We start from the raw sequence: 16324 nt of genomic DNA, 5'->3' as shown, positions 1-16324 counted from the left end.
GCATAGCGAATTTAGTGTTAGATGTTAAATCATTAGCATAAGGTATTGTGTTTAAATGGGCTCTGAGTATCGTAATAAAGTTCATTTTTTACTTATTTTGGTGTAACTTTGTTTATTTCGGATCGCGACGCGATGGCGATCTTCGTGTTTAATTAGTGCCTGTTAGTGCTATTGCACCTAGTGTTTTAGGTGTATTCATTGTGCGACAGGACTCAGAGGTGAAACTACAGATTGGTAACAGCTATGCTGGACCATTGCGAGATAGATATCGGTCCACTGGATTCCAAGGGTGACATAATCTGAAAGCACTACCGAAGGTCTGTAGCAGAGTTTCACACCCCGTAATATTACTCAAGACTTATCCCACATCAGGGTATATGAGTTGTAAGCGTGAGAGGTTCCATGCCCTCTTCTGCATGGCGCCTCCCATTTTCATCAATTTTATTAATGTTCTATGTCATTGTTTGGTGGTAACAGAGTGAATAAGGTTATTGTAATGAATTAGTACTGAGAGCTCAATGTACTTTTCACTTGATTCCTATGGATGTTGGGTTACTTCCCTGTGTGGCCTGTGCAAGGTGAGCATCGGAGGACGCAGCACACTGCATTTCCGGTTGGGGGCTGCACTTCCCCGAATTCTGAGGGGTTCGTACAATGGGTTTAAGCGCCTGGCGGAACGACTGACGTCGGTCGAGTTTCGCCCATTGTTTTCAGGGAGAAACGACCTGCGAGACGTCTGAGTGTCGCTGCAGTTTACGTTTTTACCATTCCAGCGCGTCCGGAACGAAGACTCCTGGCACCGACTGACTGCATTGTCCTCTTGATTCTTAGAATCCTTGTGGACCGTGCCCTGTTGGGCGCAACTGTCTGGCGCCGGATAGCCGGTGGTCAACGCAGGTTGTTTTCGTAGCCGGTCAAATGGCAAGTTCAGTGCCCTCAGCTGAAATTGGAGGGAACGGTCGCTATTGTCGCTAATTATGTTCTGAGACAGTGGGGAGGGGGGGGGGGGTAATTTTGGAATCAGCGCTGAATGCTGATTCGTGGTTTTCTAGGAGAGTAGGGAGTTGAGAAATGTTGGCTTCGCTCTTGCGTTGCGCGGGCAGTGGGGATGCGGGATCTGATCTTCGTCAGAGTCGGACAGTCTTGCGACTTGGTCGGTCTTTCTCGGAAGAACTTAGAATTCTCGGACAGCCTTCGAGTCCAGAGGTTGACACAGAATTGCTGCATGGCAGAAGTCGTCGCCTTCATGATCAGGACGCTGCCTACCGATGACGTGCTGCAGATTTCAGTATTGGTACAGTATTTTGCGGCTCCGGCATTGAAGGACATTATCAATTTTATACTGAATCCCTCAGCAACATGCGCGCTCGCTTTGTTACAAGTCTACCTTGCTTGTTTCTCCATGTGATCCCATTTGTATCACTAATTGTGATACTGCTATATAGTTGGGACATCAATATTTGATTCATTAGGACCTCCAGTCATTATCGTCAATCTATTGCATCACAGAGAGTAGGAGCCCCTTGTTCTTGAGCCAACTCTTATTCTCATAAAAGTTCAGTATATCCTATCCTTTAATATACTCTAGCCTTTAACCTACTGTTTGTATCGTTAATTATGTGCATTTATGTTCTGATGTATAATAAATCTCATTGTAATATTCTATTCAGCATGTCATTTCGTAGATATATGCAGAAGCCCATTTCCTATTGTTTATTATGATAAAGTTCTCCATTTTTTTCTCTGAGTAGATTACGATTTTTTTAAATTATTGTGAGTCTGAACTCCTTGCCGGTCGGTGTGGCCGAGCGGTTCTAGGCGCTACAGTCTGAAACCGAGCGACCGCTGCGGTCGCAGGTTCAAATCCTGCCTCGGGCATGGATGTGTGTAATGTCCTTAGGCTACTTAGGTTTAAGTAGTTCTAAGTTCTAGGGGACTGATGACCTCAGAAGTTAAGTTCCATAGTGCTCAGAGCCATTTGAACCATTTTTTGTGCACTCCTTATTTTTCCTACTAGCAGGGTCCATCATCATTTTAGTTCGTTAGCATTGTGAGCATAATTAATTAGGTGGTAGGTAATGAGGGGGTCGTGTGCATGTCTCGTTTTCATGCAAAATTCGTCACAATTTCAGAGGTACAAACTCTTGTCCACCCCAGCACCTCGCAAGCGTTTATCGCTTTAGACTCTTGTGAGTCATAGTCAGGTGAGGTATCTTGTTAAGAGAGTAACACGACAAATAGGCACCTAACGCAATTCCTTGTCACTTGAGATCAATTCAGTTATATGACTTTTTGACCTGCTATTTCGTAAGAAAATAATAGTTATGATAGTAATTTAGTTCACTTCAAACCAGTAAACTGTTACAGTCTCTTAACTGAGAACAAAATAATTTAATAATATGAAATTTCGTGAAAGAGGAAGATTACCGAGTTTAATTCCAAACTTCTGTGCAGTTTTCCAACGAGAGAGGGCATATGACAATGTCTGCGTTCGTCTAAAGTTAAGACTACGCAATCTCGTGTCTACTTTAATTGCAACGAGACTTCTGTCGTAACGGATAAGCTGGTTCAGCGCACTGTGTTATTCAGATTACCACCTAAGGGAGCGTCCTAATTAGTGAAGTTCCCAAAGATGAGAATCACAGAGGAGCAACAAAGACGCACTCGAGGGTGAATTTCGCATGGCGGTTAAGATGTGGGGTCTTCGGCGGTTCGCTCTGCCCGTCTGCTGCCCTTAATGGGCAACCGCGCGGCTGCGGCTGGGCCGCGCCCGGCCAGAAGGGCCTTTGCGGTGTCCAACCTCTGCCTCCAACCTCTGCCTATACCCCCACTCCGTGCACACACCGCCCACCGCCACCCGGCCACCCTGGCACATCCCTGCCGTAATCAGCGCGGTCGCACAGGAGGGCAAGGTCGGGAAATCAATCGGAACCTAATTTCCCAACAACTCGCGCCGGCCGCGTCGCCAGATAAGGAGCGCTGATTAGCGCTGCTCACCGGAGTAATTGCCCGAGTTTTCGGCGCCGCCACCCGCCGCCGCCTTAATGAGAAAACCCCTTCCGCGTCTCTTCCAGGTGCTGCCCGCCTCCGCCCGACCACGCCTGCAGCCTCCTCCGCGCTTCCTTCTGGCCTGCAAAAGGGCGCACCCCTAGTGAGAATGGCCCCCTAGGGCCAGCGCTGACGATATGATCTCGCAGACTCCGTGCCCAAAGTGTATCAGCTGAAAGCGCCGCCCGGCGAGCAGGTGGAGGGTGAATGGGGTAATGAACGGCGCGTCGAGGAAACTGCTGGGTCATTAAGGTACCTACAACCAAAGTCCCGATTAATTAACAAAGTTTCCTGCTAAATGATTATGGCTAGCATCGCAGGAACGCTTCTGGTAATAACAAGTTCTCTTTTTGGCGGGGATGGAGTGGGTGCAGGTGAGAGGAGAGGACCGTTCTATGTAAATAAATGCTGTTGCTTGCTGTCAGTAACTTCCATACAGAATGTTTAATAAATCGCTCCTTTTATTCGAATCATTCTTCTCTTCCTTCATTATACACTGTGACAGAAGTCATGGGATACCTCGTCATATCGTGTTGGACCTCCGATAGCCCGGAGTAGTGCAACACCTGGAGGGGCATGGACTCAACAAGTCGATGGAAGTCCCTTGCACATATATTGAGTTATGATGCCTCTACAGTACTGCTAAAGTGTTTCCAGCGCAGGATAGACCTCGCGATAGGTCCAATAAATGCTCGATATATTACATCTCGGGCGATCTGGGTGGCCAAATCAGTCATTGTAAACAATGATTCGTCAACCAATCGTGAACCTGTGACATGGCCTATTGTCGTCTATAAAGAACCCATCGTTGTTGGAACACATAGTCCATGAATGGCTGCAAGTGGTCTCCAAGTAGTCGAACTTAATGGAGGACCCCACATCCCACACCATTACGTAGCCACAAGCAGCATGCCCAATTGCTCATTCAAAACTTGAATCCATGACCTCGTGAGGTCTGCATGACACACTTACTGTACCATCTGCTTTTACCAAATGAGATTCGGACTCATCTGACCAGACCGCGGTTTTCCAGTCATGTAGGGTGAAACCGACATGCTGAAGAACCCAGGAGAGGCGCTGCACACGATCTCATACTGAAAGTAAAGGCACTCGAATCGGTCGTCTGTTACCCCAAATTTCGCGGCTTTGTCCTAACTGGTACGTTTGTTGTACGTACCACATAGATTTCTGCAGGTGTTTCAAGTAGTGTTGTTTGTCTGTTAGCACTGACATTCTACGCAAACGCCGCTGCTGTCAATCGTTAGCCGCGCGTTGTGGCCACACGGTTTGAGGCGCCTTATAACGGATTGCGAAGCTCTACCAGCCGGAGGTTCGAGTCCTTCCTCGGGCATGGGTGTTTGTGTGTGTTGTTCTTAGCATAAGTTAGTTCAAGTAGTGCGTAAGTCTAGGGCTCGATGACCTCAGCGGTTTGGTCCCTTAGGAATTCACACACATTTCAACATTTTTTGTCGATCGTTAAGTGACGGCGGTGTGCCACTGTGTTGACGTGGTGAGAGATAATTCCTGAAATTTGGTATTCTCGGAACAGTCTTGACATTGAGGATCTCGGAATACTGAATTTCCCAACAATTTCCGAAATCTAATTCTCCATTCGTGTAGCTCCTCGTTCAGAGTCTGTTAATTCCCGTCGAGAGGCCATAATGACGTCAGAAACGTTTTCACATGAATGACCTGAGTACAAATTACAGCTCCACCAATGCACTGTTTCATACCGTGCGTGCGCGATACTGCTGCCAACTGTATACGTCCGATAGTAATCCATGAATTTTGTCACCTCACTGTAAGTTACAGTTCTATTTTTCAATTTAGTCACAGAAATCGTCAGAAACTGGCATTTTCGTGTTAATAGTTCTTGAGCAGCGGTAGTGTCATTCTTACAGGGCGCTCAGAGCCATCATTTCAGATTTTATAAGGAGGTCTTCACTTTGGTATTGTCAGCCGATAGTAACGCATTGTTAAATTTTCGCTGGTTTAAGAACAGCCTTTCCCGTGGTTATTAGTCTAAATTTAGTTTACTTGCTGTTGACCCTATTATTTTAACGTATTTTCAACAAAGATTTAAACTTACATAATAAAAGAAATACCTTGCACTGAAATATTAGAAAAAGCGGTAGCATATCACCAGGCCTTACTGGCTAACATCAGTTCAAAAGGAAGAGAAAATGAAGAATTTATGATGTTCATGATTTGTTGCCAAAAATGGCATGACTGAATGACGTAGCGATGCTGCCATAGCTAATACAAGAAGTTGAGGAAGCGGGTGAGACCGGAGCCGAACAGATGCTGTTACATCAGGGGCTGGCTGCTGATACAACAGGAAGTGCCTCTATGATGCAGAGCAATCACCACATCGCCGCCCAGCTGAAAGAGCCGATTTGTAAAATCTGCAAAGAAGCAGAGCCATTACATCACTGCTTCACATCTTTGCTGTGGGCTTTGTTCAGACATACGATGTGGATCGATGCCCTTACAAAACAAATACGCACAATCCCGTATAAATAACCTTCATTTTTCCACAGATGGATGCAATATGGCAGCCAAAAGCTTCGAGGGGAGATCTATGCGAGTCCACGAGTCGACATGAATCTACATGACATTCCTTATGCTGCAGGCCTACTGTTGGCTCTGAGTCCGAGGTTGTGGGCTTAACACTTCCCAGCTGTGGGGGTCACCTCCGAGCCTACTTCCAATCGCTGCCCGCCTTCTACCCTGAAGAATTGCTGTTTGCGGTCAGGTGTTGGCAGAAGTTCGGTCAACCACTGCAGTGCGGGCACACTGTGGTGTCCGCCGCCGTTTCCAGGACCATCCACTACTAATCAGAGCTGTCTTCAAATGGTTCAGATCGCTGTAAGCACTATGGGACTTAACATTTGAGGTCATGAGTCTCCTAGACTTAGAACTACTTAAACCTAACAAACCTAAGGATGTCACACACATCCATGCCCGAGGCACAATTCGAGCCCGCGACTGTAGCAGCAGCGCGGTTCCGGACTGAAGCGCCTAGAATCGCTCGGCCACAGCGGCCGGCAGACGTGTCTTCCCGTGCGAGGTACACGCACTTCAGGTGCAGCCTGCCATTAGCTGTGAAGCTATTTCCAGTTATGGCGCACGTCGCCCAGGCAGCTGCACGTACCTCGCTGACGTCATTGTTCTTCTGTGACACCAAAAGCTGACAGAGGCTGCAGGGCGCCTACTTCCCTCAGCACCTCCATAACCACTGTCTACGGGAAACATCCTGGTGGGCGCTGCCATTGCCAAGTGACGCAAAGTCTGTTGTACTTTGATTACTAATAAAATTAATATAATGTTCCATGATACGTCGAAATGAACCCATACAACCACCCGTCGCTCCACTGCTACCCCGCCAAGAGTGGTGCACTATCAGATTCCTCAAACCAACTTTACAATTACACCAACCACCACAGGGCCATCCATTCCCACCTTTTGCTATAAAGACACTGTGAGGTAGAAAAGATTATTAGAGAGAAAAACGACAATGGAATGTTACGGTTTGTTATCTTGCTCTTAGGCGGTATATAGGTGGGTCATCTTCCGTTTATGTAAAAGGTGAGGGTAATTTATGCCTTGGACGCGGTAATTCCTTACAATCTTTATTAGAGGCGTCAATCTGTACAAGTTTTTCTCCAATGAAGTCATTAAATTTGGAGCGCATGCTCTGACTAGGAAAGACTAGACGACGTGACCGGGTGAGTTCTTTACAACAAAACCGCCTTGCAATTTTCCTGAAGCAATTAACGTGAATTGTGGAAAATCTAGAAGTGGATCTGAACCACGAGCACCCAGGATGAGCGCCCAGTGCGGTACCACAGCACAATATCATTTGGTTCCCTGTACTTCGGTGATCAAACCGTATTTTTGCCACGGTATTCTTCTAGCATAAAGCATAAAACACGGAACTGCATGCAGTGTGTCACCTGAAGATGTGCAGGGTGACTATAATTATACTTTCAAAACGCTGTAGAAATGACACCAATAGAAAGAATGATGTCAAATTGCAACGGAATGTTATCAGAGAAGGGGGAATTGTATGGCAGAAGAAAAAAAAGTGTGAAAATTGATCAATAGATGGCACTGTATGTGTCAGACTACGTAAATGAAAACACGTGTCACGTGCACGATCTATTGAAGTGGGTATAAACACGCCGAGTACACGGCTTTTCCTTCTTTCGCGTCTGCGACGTTCGCCATGCCTTTCTCAATGCAGGATCGCACTCTGCTAGTAAAACTGTGTCGCAAGAATGATGACTGTGCACACGTCGCTCTGCAGAAGTTTCGGACACTGACAGGGTTGAAGAAAGGCGTTGGTCCGATGATTGCTGTGGGTCTGGAGAAAATGATTCGGAAATTCAAAAAGACAAGTTCAGTGAGTGTGCAAAGGAAATGAATTCATGCGACGTCAGTGGAAGCAGTGGCCACAGCAATGCAGGAGGAGACGAGTGGTGGTGTGCAAACGGGGAGTGCGCGGAGAATTGCCCCAACATTGGACATACCCGTGAGCACGGTACGTAAAGTACTACGAATCATCCTTCTTTGTTACCCATTCAAAATTACCCATAAGGTTCCTGTTGCTTCCTGTTGCCCCAACAGCAAGAGAGACCTTCGCTTTAGAAACTCTTGCTCGCATGGAAGTGGAAAATAATTAGCCGTGGAAGATTTTGTGGACAGTTGAAGCCCACTTCCAGCTGACAAGATATACCAATACGCAGAATTGTCTAATATGGGCTATGGAAAATCTTCAAGCTTTCTACTTCCTTTTGTAATCAGGACTTTAATAAAAATGTCAAAGGTAATGTTCATCAGAACACTGGGAGTAGTTGTGAACTAATTAAAAATAGATTTATTCATTCATTCCTTGTCCGCCCCTGGTAGCTGAGTGGTCAGTGGGACGAAATGTCATACCTAACGGCCTGGGTTCGATTGGGTTGGGATTTTCTCCGCTCAGGGACTGGGTGTTGTGTTGTCCTCATCATCATCATCATTTCATCCCCATAGACACGCAAGTCGCCGAAGTGGCGTCAACTCGAAAGACTTGCACCAGGCGAACAGTCTGCCCGACGGGAGGCCCTAGCCACACGGCATTTCCATTTCCGTTCATACTACCACAAGACAAAAAAAAAAAAAAAAAATAAAGAAACCTCACACAAACATTTATATTTGACAAACTCTTTCACTAATGTGGGGTCTATGGTGGACAGACTGATCAGCTGGGGATTGACACACGACACCAACCACATCACTAATCGCTTTATCTGACTTCATACACGTGAATCCTGGGCTGGGTATGGCACAAAAACTATCCTACTATTAAAGATCGATACTCTACTATTCCAACAAGAAAAATATGGTTCGTAAGCACAGGATGCTGAAAAACATATACTGCAGCCAGCGCCGTGACACACTAGCAAAGGACACAACTCTCACCGTTTAGGTAGTGACCTGCAGTTCTTTACTAGCGAAGTGCCAGTACAAGAGTGACTTCTTCTCTTTCTCCCTGCTTTCCTCGCCAGCTCGGTAGCAAAGCCCATTTACAACTTAGACTACTCCCACTTTAGAACAAGCCAATCACGAGCTGGAGCACCGCATTCGAAGTTGGGAGACTGCTCCATGCGCAGCATACACAGATTTGACCAATCGCTAGGCTAAGTTGATTGGGAGAAAAAGGAAAAGAAAAGAAAAATTCAGCTTCGTGGCCTCTTTCCCACACATTTACGCCACGGCTTGTGCTAACAACATGATCAGGATGGAAGCACAGCCCTCCACAAAAAGATTGTTACCTCCCATGTTGCATCCATTACGAAGCTTCCGAAGACTGGCCACTAACTTTCTAAACGCCTGGTGCCTTCACAAATATGTTTTGTAGCAGAGTCTGGACGTCTGGGTGCCAGTGAACTATCCCACAGTTGCCTTGTTGGCTTCCCGCCTAACAAGGGCCAATCCTCTGCTTTATTGCCAGTCTTCAATGCTTTGCCTACTGCAGCGGTGTTTCCTCGGCGCTAGTCAGCCTACCTGGACGCGACCGAAAACCAACCGGTGCCATTCAACATGTCTGCAGAATGAGACCACAGAACTCGGCGGTCTGGAAATGTCTTCATCCGGGCTCCACAGAAACAAAACGCACTTCCCTCGGCCCTCAGTCGCCGAAAGGTTTTACTGCACTCGTTTGAATCGGCATTCCTTGAACGCAGGTAAAGGTATTCCTTCACTAGAGCACACAAGGAAGAGCGTAAGTACTGCGCTCCATATGTATGAAGTCAGATCGTAATAAAAATCATCTTCCCTAAGAACGTTAAGCAACATGTTACCCAGTCAGAAGGGAGAGTGCTCTGCAATTTCTCAAATGTACTCACAAATCAACCAGTACCATTTCATTCTGACAAGGTCACTGTGTGGTGCTGGTTTATGGCATCATTTATCATAGGACCATATTTACTTGAAGAAACAGGTGCTTCTGGTACTGTTACCTACACCGTCACTGGTAAGCCCTCTGCCGGCCGGGGTGGCCGAGCGGTTCTAGGCGCTACAGTCTGGAACCGCGAGACAGCTACGGTCGCAGGTTCGAATCCTGCCTCGGGCATGGATGTGTGTGATGTCCTTAGATTAGTTAGGTTTAAGTAGTTCTAAGTTCTAGGGGTCTGATGACCTTAGAAGTTAAGTCCCATAGTGTTTAGAGCCGTTAGAATTTTTTTTTTGGTAAGCACTCTGAGGGTCTTTTGTGCAATCACATCAGTCCAGGTCTCCAAGAGCATGGACATGTGGAAACGGTATGCAAGATGGCGCACTTCCGCACATCGCAGATCCAGTTAAGCAGCTGATGCAGCACCATTTCGGAAATGCTAGAATTATCAGCCGCCGTTTCCTTATAGCCTGTCCATCCCAATCTCCTGATCTTAATCCGTGCGACTTCTGGCTGCGGGGCCATCTGAAAGATGTTGTGTTCAGCATACCAACTGCAAATTTACATGCACTGAAGGCACGCATTGTGCAACACATTCTGAACTAGACCCTGGAAACAATGCGATCAGTTGTGGAAGACGCTATTTCTACTTTTCATTTTGTTGCAGGAAGCGGTGGAAAGCATATTGAATATGTTTTGCGCCAGCCACACAGAAATCAATAATCTGATTTGATTTCGATAGATGCTTATCATGCCCCCGGTAGCTGAGTGGTGAGCGCGACAGACTGTAAATCCAAAGGGCCCGGGTTCGATTCCCGTCTGGGTCGGAGATTTTCTCCGCTCAGGGACTGGGTGTTGTGTTGTCCTAATCATTATCATTTCATCCCCATCGACGGCGAAGTGGCGTCAAATCGAAAGACTTGCACCAGACGAACGGTCTACCCGACGGGAGGCCCTCGTCACACGACATTTCATTTCATGCTTTTTTTTGGCCTCAGGACAAATAAAACCGATGTAATTGTTGCCGTTTGAGGTTTTGGGTCTCAGGGCAATTAAAAACCAACGTGATTGATGCTATTTATGCAGTTTTTGGCCTCAGGATAATTAAAAATTGTTATAAGTGATGGTTTTTGTGCCCTTTTTTGGCCTCAGGACAATTAAAAACAGATTTTTTTCATTAGATATGATATGACCTTGCCATCATGGATAAGCTTACGAACCAAAAGTATCACACCTGTAGACCCATGTACACTGAGTAGTACAGTTTTTTAGCATCAAACGTACACCTTAGGCATTGTTACATGATTCATTTGTCATTTGTAGCCGATCACTATTAAATTATGATGCTTACAGTGCCATCTGTTGCTACATTTTGTAACTATTTACTTTACTTCTACCATATATTTTGCCCCTTCTCTGAAAATATTACATCGCAGTTTCACGTCATTCTTACCGGTGGTGTTATTTCTTCAACGGTTTGAAAGTTTAACTTTAATTATAATCACTCTGTATGTTATCTACTTATTGGTACTTTGTGGTGTGTAAAGCAATGAGGAAGTTTTCTAGTCTTAGTGTGACGATTAAGTTTCGTCATTTCGCCGAGCCACTTTGAATACCCAGCAAATGGTTCCGGTGTGACCGCCAATAAAGTGTTGACATTGGCCACAACTGCTGAGAGGGCACTCTGGTGGCCTGCTTTGGCGGTGCCGCCACCAGTCGCGGTCTCAGTTCCTGACCGAAGGCCAGCAAACAAATGACTGGCAGACAACCTGCGCCGCGTCAACTCAGATTGCTACGTGTCTCGACTCGACGTCAATTGGGAGTCCTCAACGGATTTTACAGCCGCATGCGATTTTCAGGCGTGGCCCGATTTGTTTGGTTTCCAGTCGTATTGGATTCTGGACTCGCTAGAAACCTGTTGCGTTACAAGGTACGCTGTAGCCCAGAGCGTTACAAGGTGCTCTAGGTTACAGACATTTGGTGAACTTCACTTTTGTCTTGTTCAAAAATGTGATTGTGTTTAGTACTAGCGCCTCCTATTCATTACTTATTGACAGTGGGAGATACTGTGTTTATTTTCGCGGCCTACTGAATGACCTTCGCTGTGGGTTGTTTGAAAAATGGTTGTAGTTATGGGTTACGGTTTCTATCGCCATTGTTTTGACTGTTATCTATTTTTTGAGCCCCTACCGGAAGTAAAGTGTTCCTTCCAGCCTTAACCGTTACGGTTTACTGTTGGTTTTATGTAACTGCCAACCTGTATTTGAGAATATATATGAGAGTTTTTGATACAGATGTTGTTTTGAAAGAAATATACGTAGATAAAGTTATAAACCTGTGATCGCAAGAATAATTCCGTTGATTTTTGTCTTGCCAGTAAAGAATTGTGAGAGTTCAAATTATTGTAAATTCTGTACTCACTCGTATAAGTGGTGCAAACCTTCTATTTTTAAAATGATTGTGCGTTGGCGTTATTATACATTGTGGTAATAAAATTGTAAGGATAACTTGGGCTTTCTCTCTTGGTTTGCGTGAGGTGCATGCATTTGTGCTGATTGTGAAACATTGCTTATCTTTCTGGAATGTTGTTGCGCACACCTCTCAACAAGGCATCACCATAGTTAGTAAAATGAAAACTTCGCTTGCAACATCACAAGCTAGTGACCTCACGTGTCGTACTTTGTGATCTGGTGAATTTTTTGCTTCATTTTCGTAAGAACGGCGCGGTATTGTCAATTGTAAGCCAGGTTACTGTCCAACAGTGAGACGGATTTGTCTCTTGCTTTAATTTATCAGGTCTTCAACTGTCCAGCTCAGCTGACACCGGCGATCTGGAATCTATTATAAACACAGTTCCATTTGTGCTTTCTTTCGAATATACTGTAGCTCCCAATTATGTATGCTCCTAAAGTTACTCCTTGTTCTGCATTTCGTAACGCCACACTTCGTACTTGGATGGACGCCGAACGAAACGCAATGCTTCAACGGAACTCTTCTTTCAGGCAGTCTCTTGACACACGTTTATACCTCAAAGCACTCTCTTGAGATCCTTTCCATTACATGTTTTGTTTAGATCCAATGGAAAAGCATTTACAACACATACAGAGACGTTAGATGCTCATGATTCTGCAGACTGCGCCCGTCATAGAATGTAAGTGTCATTTATCTTGTTAAACTGTTTTCATCATACAAATGAAGTCACGAGAAGGACTGCTATCCCCAAATCACTTCTTGATAATTGAAACTGACATGGAAGATGTTAAAATATCTTCTGTGGGTGATCTGCTTTCGCAATATGTGCCCTGTCGCGGCGAGCATTTTCGTCTGGGAGTACACACAAAAGTCACTTATTGCTCATGCATAACGACAAATATAACCATGGAGAACGTCATTCTTACAAAGCCTGATTCAAATAATGCTCGAATGAGATGACGGACTTCAAGTCAAACTACGAGAATACGACTCCAAATACAGAATACTTAACTATTTAACGCGTCAATAACCAATGTTATTTGTTATCGTTCACAACTGCAGCCTATTATCTGAAAAACGTACACAGAAGCATTACAGAAAAGTTCCTAAAACTGCAAAACACAGAATACTACGAAAAATCTAATTGATACCAATGCAGACTACTACTATTGACCCTTTAAACAACTAACCAATACTAATACTCTTGTTGGTACCACAAATCTTCGATAAAATTCTGAATTTTGTTTTTGTTCATGCCTTGGGGTTACGTATAAACTATGGAAGGTATAATTGCCTGGTCTTTCCCGGCTAGAGTCAGACGGCACTTTTTTTCTGAGTAGCGTACCGCGTCATAATGTAAAAACCCGGGAAAAACCAACGTTTCGATCATGGTTACAGTGGCCTAATTCTTGGTCTTGTGGACGCAGTACACCCACAAGAAAGCCACTGTATCCGTTTCTCCAGTACGGTTTTCTACATTATGATATGGAAGGTAGTTTCCGCTACTGGATCCTCCCTCAAACTACATCGAACTGCAGCCATTATCTGATGGATCGTAGGGCACAGGAGAGCGAATCAGCAGCGTTAACATCTCGACAATCTTTTCCACGATTGGCTACCAGTACAGTGACGGAAGAAAATCGCAACAATAACGAGTTGTGCAACATAAACGAAAGCTTATATGTGTTTCTACATCTGAAAGATGATATCTGTTCAAATTTCGCACCATTCGCATAAGACTGGCCTTAGTGACACCACTATGAGGTTGTAAATCACGTTTGCTTTAAACACACGCTGCGATGGTCGTGAACGTTAGTTACCTTTGAGGGATAGGACACAATGAGCTGGCATGAGTGAAGAATACCTTTAAGCTGACAAAGTCGCCATTATCAGCAACCTACTGAGTTTGAACGAGGTCGTGTAATATGGCTACGAGAAGCTGCATGTTCCTTCAGCGATATTGCAGAAAAATTTGGCATGAATGTAGCCACTGTACAGGACTTTTGGCAGCGGTGGTTACGGCAGTGTACCTTCACAACAAGACATGACACCAGACGGCCACGAGCTACTATCGAGAGGGAAGAGCATCGTATTTGGAATATGGCAGCAATCAAGTGGCACAATAGTGACTCAGTGAACTGTTGCAGATGGTTTATGCAACGACAGCCCAGGGCGGGAAGCCCTGTAGAATGCTTTCCACTGACCTCAAACCACCACCATTTACGACTTCAATGGCGATAAGCGAGAGTTGACTGGAGGGCAGGGTGGAAGTTTCTTGTGTTTTCTGATGAAAGCTGATCCTGCCTCGGTGCCAGTGGTGGCCGTGTGTTGGTTAGAAGGAGGCCAATTGACGGCCTGCAACCAACCTGTCTACCAGCTACACATTAGTGGACATGTCGTGGAGTTGTGGGCTGAGAGGCGTGCGATTTCTTAAGACAGGAGGAGCACTCTAGTGGCTAAGCCACACACACTGACTGCAAATTTGTATGTCAGTGTAGTGGTTCGACTTTCAATGAACAGCATTCCAGGAGGTGATTTGCTACAGGATAAACGCTCGCTCACATAGAGCTTCGAAACCCAATATGTTCTACAGAGTGTCGGCATGTTGCCTTGGCCTGCTCCATCACCAAATCTGCCTCTAATGGAGCACACACGGGACATCACCGGACGACAACTCCACAAACAGCATTAACCGTCACTGTCCTAACCGACGAAGTGGAACAGACATTGAATTTCATCCCATAAAATGACGTCTGGCAGCTATACAACACAATGCACGCACCTAGCATTTACGTTAATCTGTGATTCTTAAGTATTCCAGAAATTTCCACAGTCTACATTAACCATTTTCTGGTGTTGCGATTTCGTTTCCATCAGTGTATTTAGACCTCACCTTGCTGTAATCTTAGCCAACAACGCAATGGAAAATCCTGAAAACTCTTTTATTCAGTAGTCGCAGATCTCAGATACTTTTTCTCCATTCGTAGAGAATACTGCCTTTCCGGCATGGCAGCATGATAGCCTAGAAGACCTTTCATAACTAGTATCCAGGCCTCCATGCCTAGTCACTGTTAGTAATTGAGCTTGAAAACCTGCATTATCAGCCAGCGATGGAGTTCGTAGACAATGAAACATACTTGGCTATATTCTTCGCACGTAGCTTACTTGACGTTGCATTTCGCTCTTATACTCCCGTTTTCTGTGGTTCCTTGGATTTCCCTCTTAGTGATGGTATAGCGAGAATTATCGCACAATCAGCTTAACAGCTCATGCATCGAAGCTACTTACAAGAACAATATACAGAAGAATGGAAAAAAATTGAGAATGCGCTAGGTGACGATCAGTTTGGCTTTAGGAAAAGTAAAGGGATGAGAGAGGCAATTCTGACGTTACGGCTAATAATGGAAGCAAGGCTAAAGAAAAATGAAGACACTTTCATAGGATTTGTCGACCTGGAAAAAGCGTTCGACAATATAAAATGGTGCAAGCTGTTCGAGATTCTGAAAAAAGTAGGGGTAAACTATAGGGAGAGACGGGTCATATGTACAACAACGAAGGGGGAATAATAAGAGTGAACGTTCAAGACCGAAGTGTTCGTATTAAGAAGAGTGTAAGACAAGGCTGTAGCCTTTCGCCCCTACTCTTCAATCTGTACATCGAGGAAGTAACGATGGAAATAAAAGAAAGGTTCAGGAGTGGAATTAAAATACAAGGTGAAAGGATATCAATGATACGATTCGCTGATGACATTGCTATCCTGAGTGAAAGTGAAGAAGAATTAAATGATCTGCTTAACGGAATGAACAGTCTAATGAGTACACAGTATGGTTTGAGAGTAAATCGGAGAAAGACGAAGGTAATGAGAAGTAGTAGAAATGAGAACAGCGAGAAACTTAACATCAGGATTGATGGTCACGAAGTCAATGAAGTTAAGGCATTCTGCTACCTAGGCAGTAAAATAACCAATGACGGACGGAGCAAGGAGGACATCAAGCAGACTCGCTATGGCAAAAAAGACATTTCTGGTCAAGAGAAGTCTACTAATATCAAATACCGGCCTTAATTTGAGGAAGAAATTTCTGAGGATGTACGTCTGGAGTACAGCATTGTATGGTAGTGAAACATGGACTGTGGGAAAACCGGAAAAGAAGAGAATCGAAGCATTTGAGATGTGGTGCTATAGACGAATGATGAAAATTAGGTGGACTGATAAGGTAAGGAATGAGGAGGTTCTACGCAGAATCTGAGATGAAAGGAATATGTGGAAAACACTGATAAGGAGAAGGGACAGGATGATAGGACATCTGCTAAGACATGAGGGAATGACTTCCATGGTACTAGAGGGAGCTGTAGAGGGCAAAAACTGTA

The 16324-nt window shown here is 44.9% G+C and overlaps 1 protein-coding gene across 1 annotated transcript in view; it reads right to left on the bottom strand.

Annotated features, from left to right (window-relative positions):
* The window catches only part of LOC124606140 (diuretic hormone receptor-like), a 185472-nt gene that overhangs the window by 132043 nt on the left and 37105 nt on the right, over positions 1 to 16324 (bottom strand). The gene's annotated exons all lie outside the window — the stretch shown is intronic.

This window comes from Schistocerca americana, chromosome 3, assembly GCF_021461395.2.
Source record: "Schistocerca americana isolate TAMUIC-IGC-003095 chromosome 3, iqSchAmer2.1, whole genome shotgun sequence".
Taxonomy (NCBI): Eukaryota; Metazoa; Arthropoda; class Insecta; order Orthoptera; family Acrididae; genus Schistocerca; species Schistocerca americana.
This window is presented reverse-complemented; position numbering and strand designations above follow the sequence as displayed.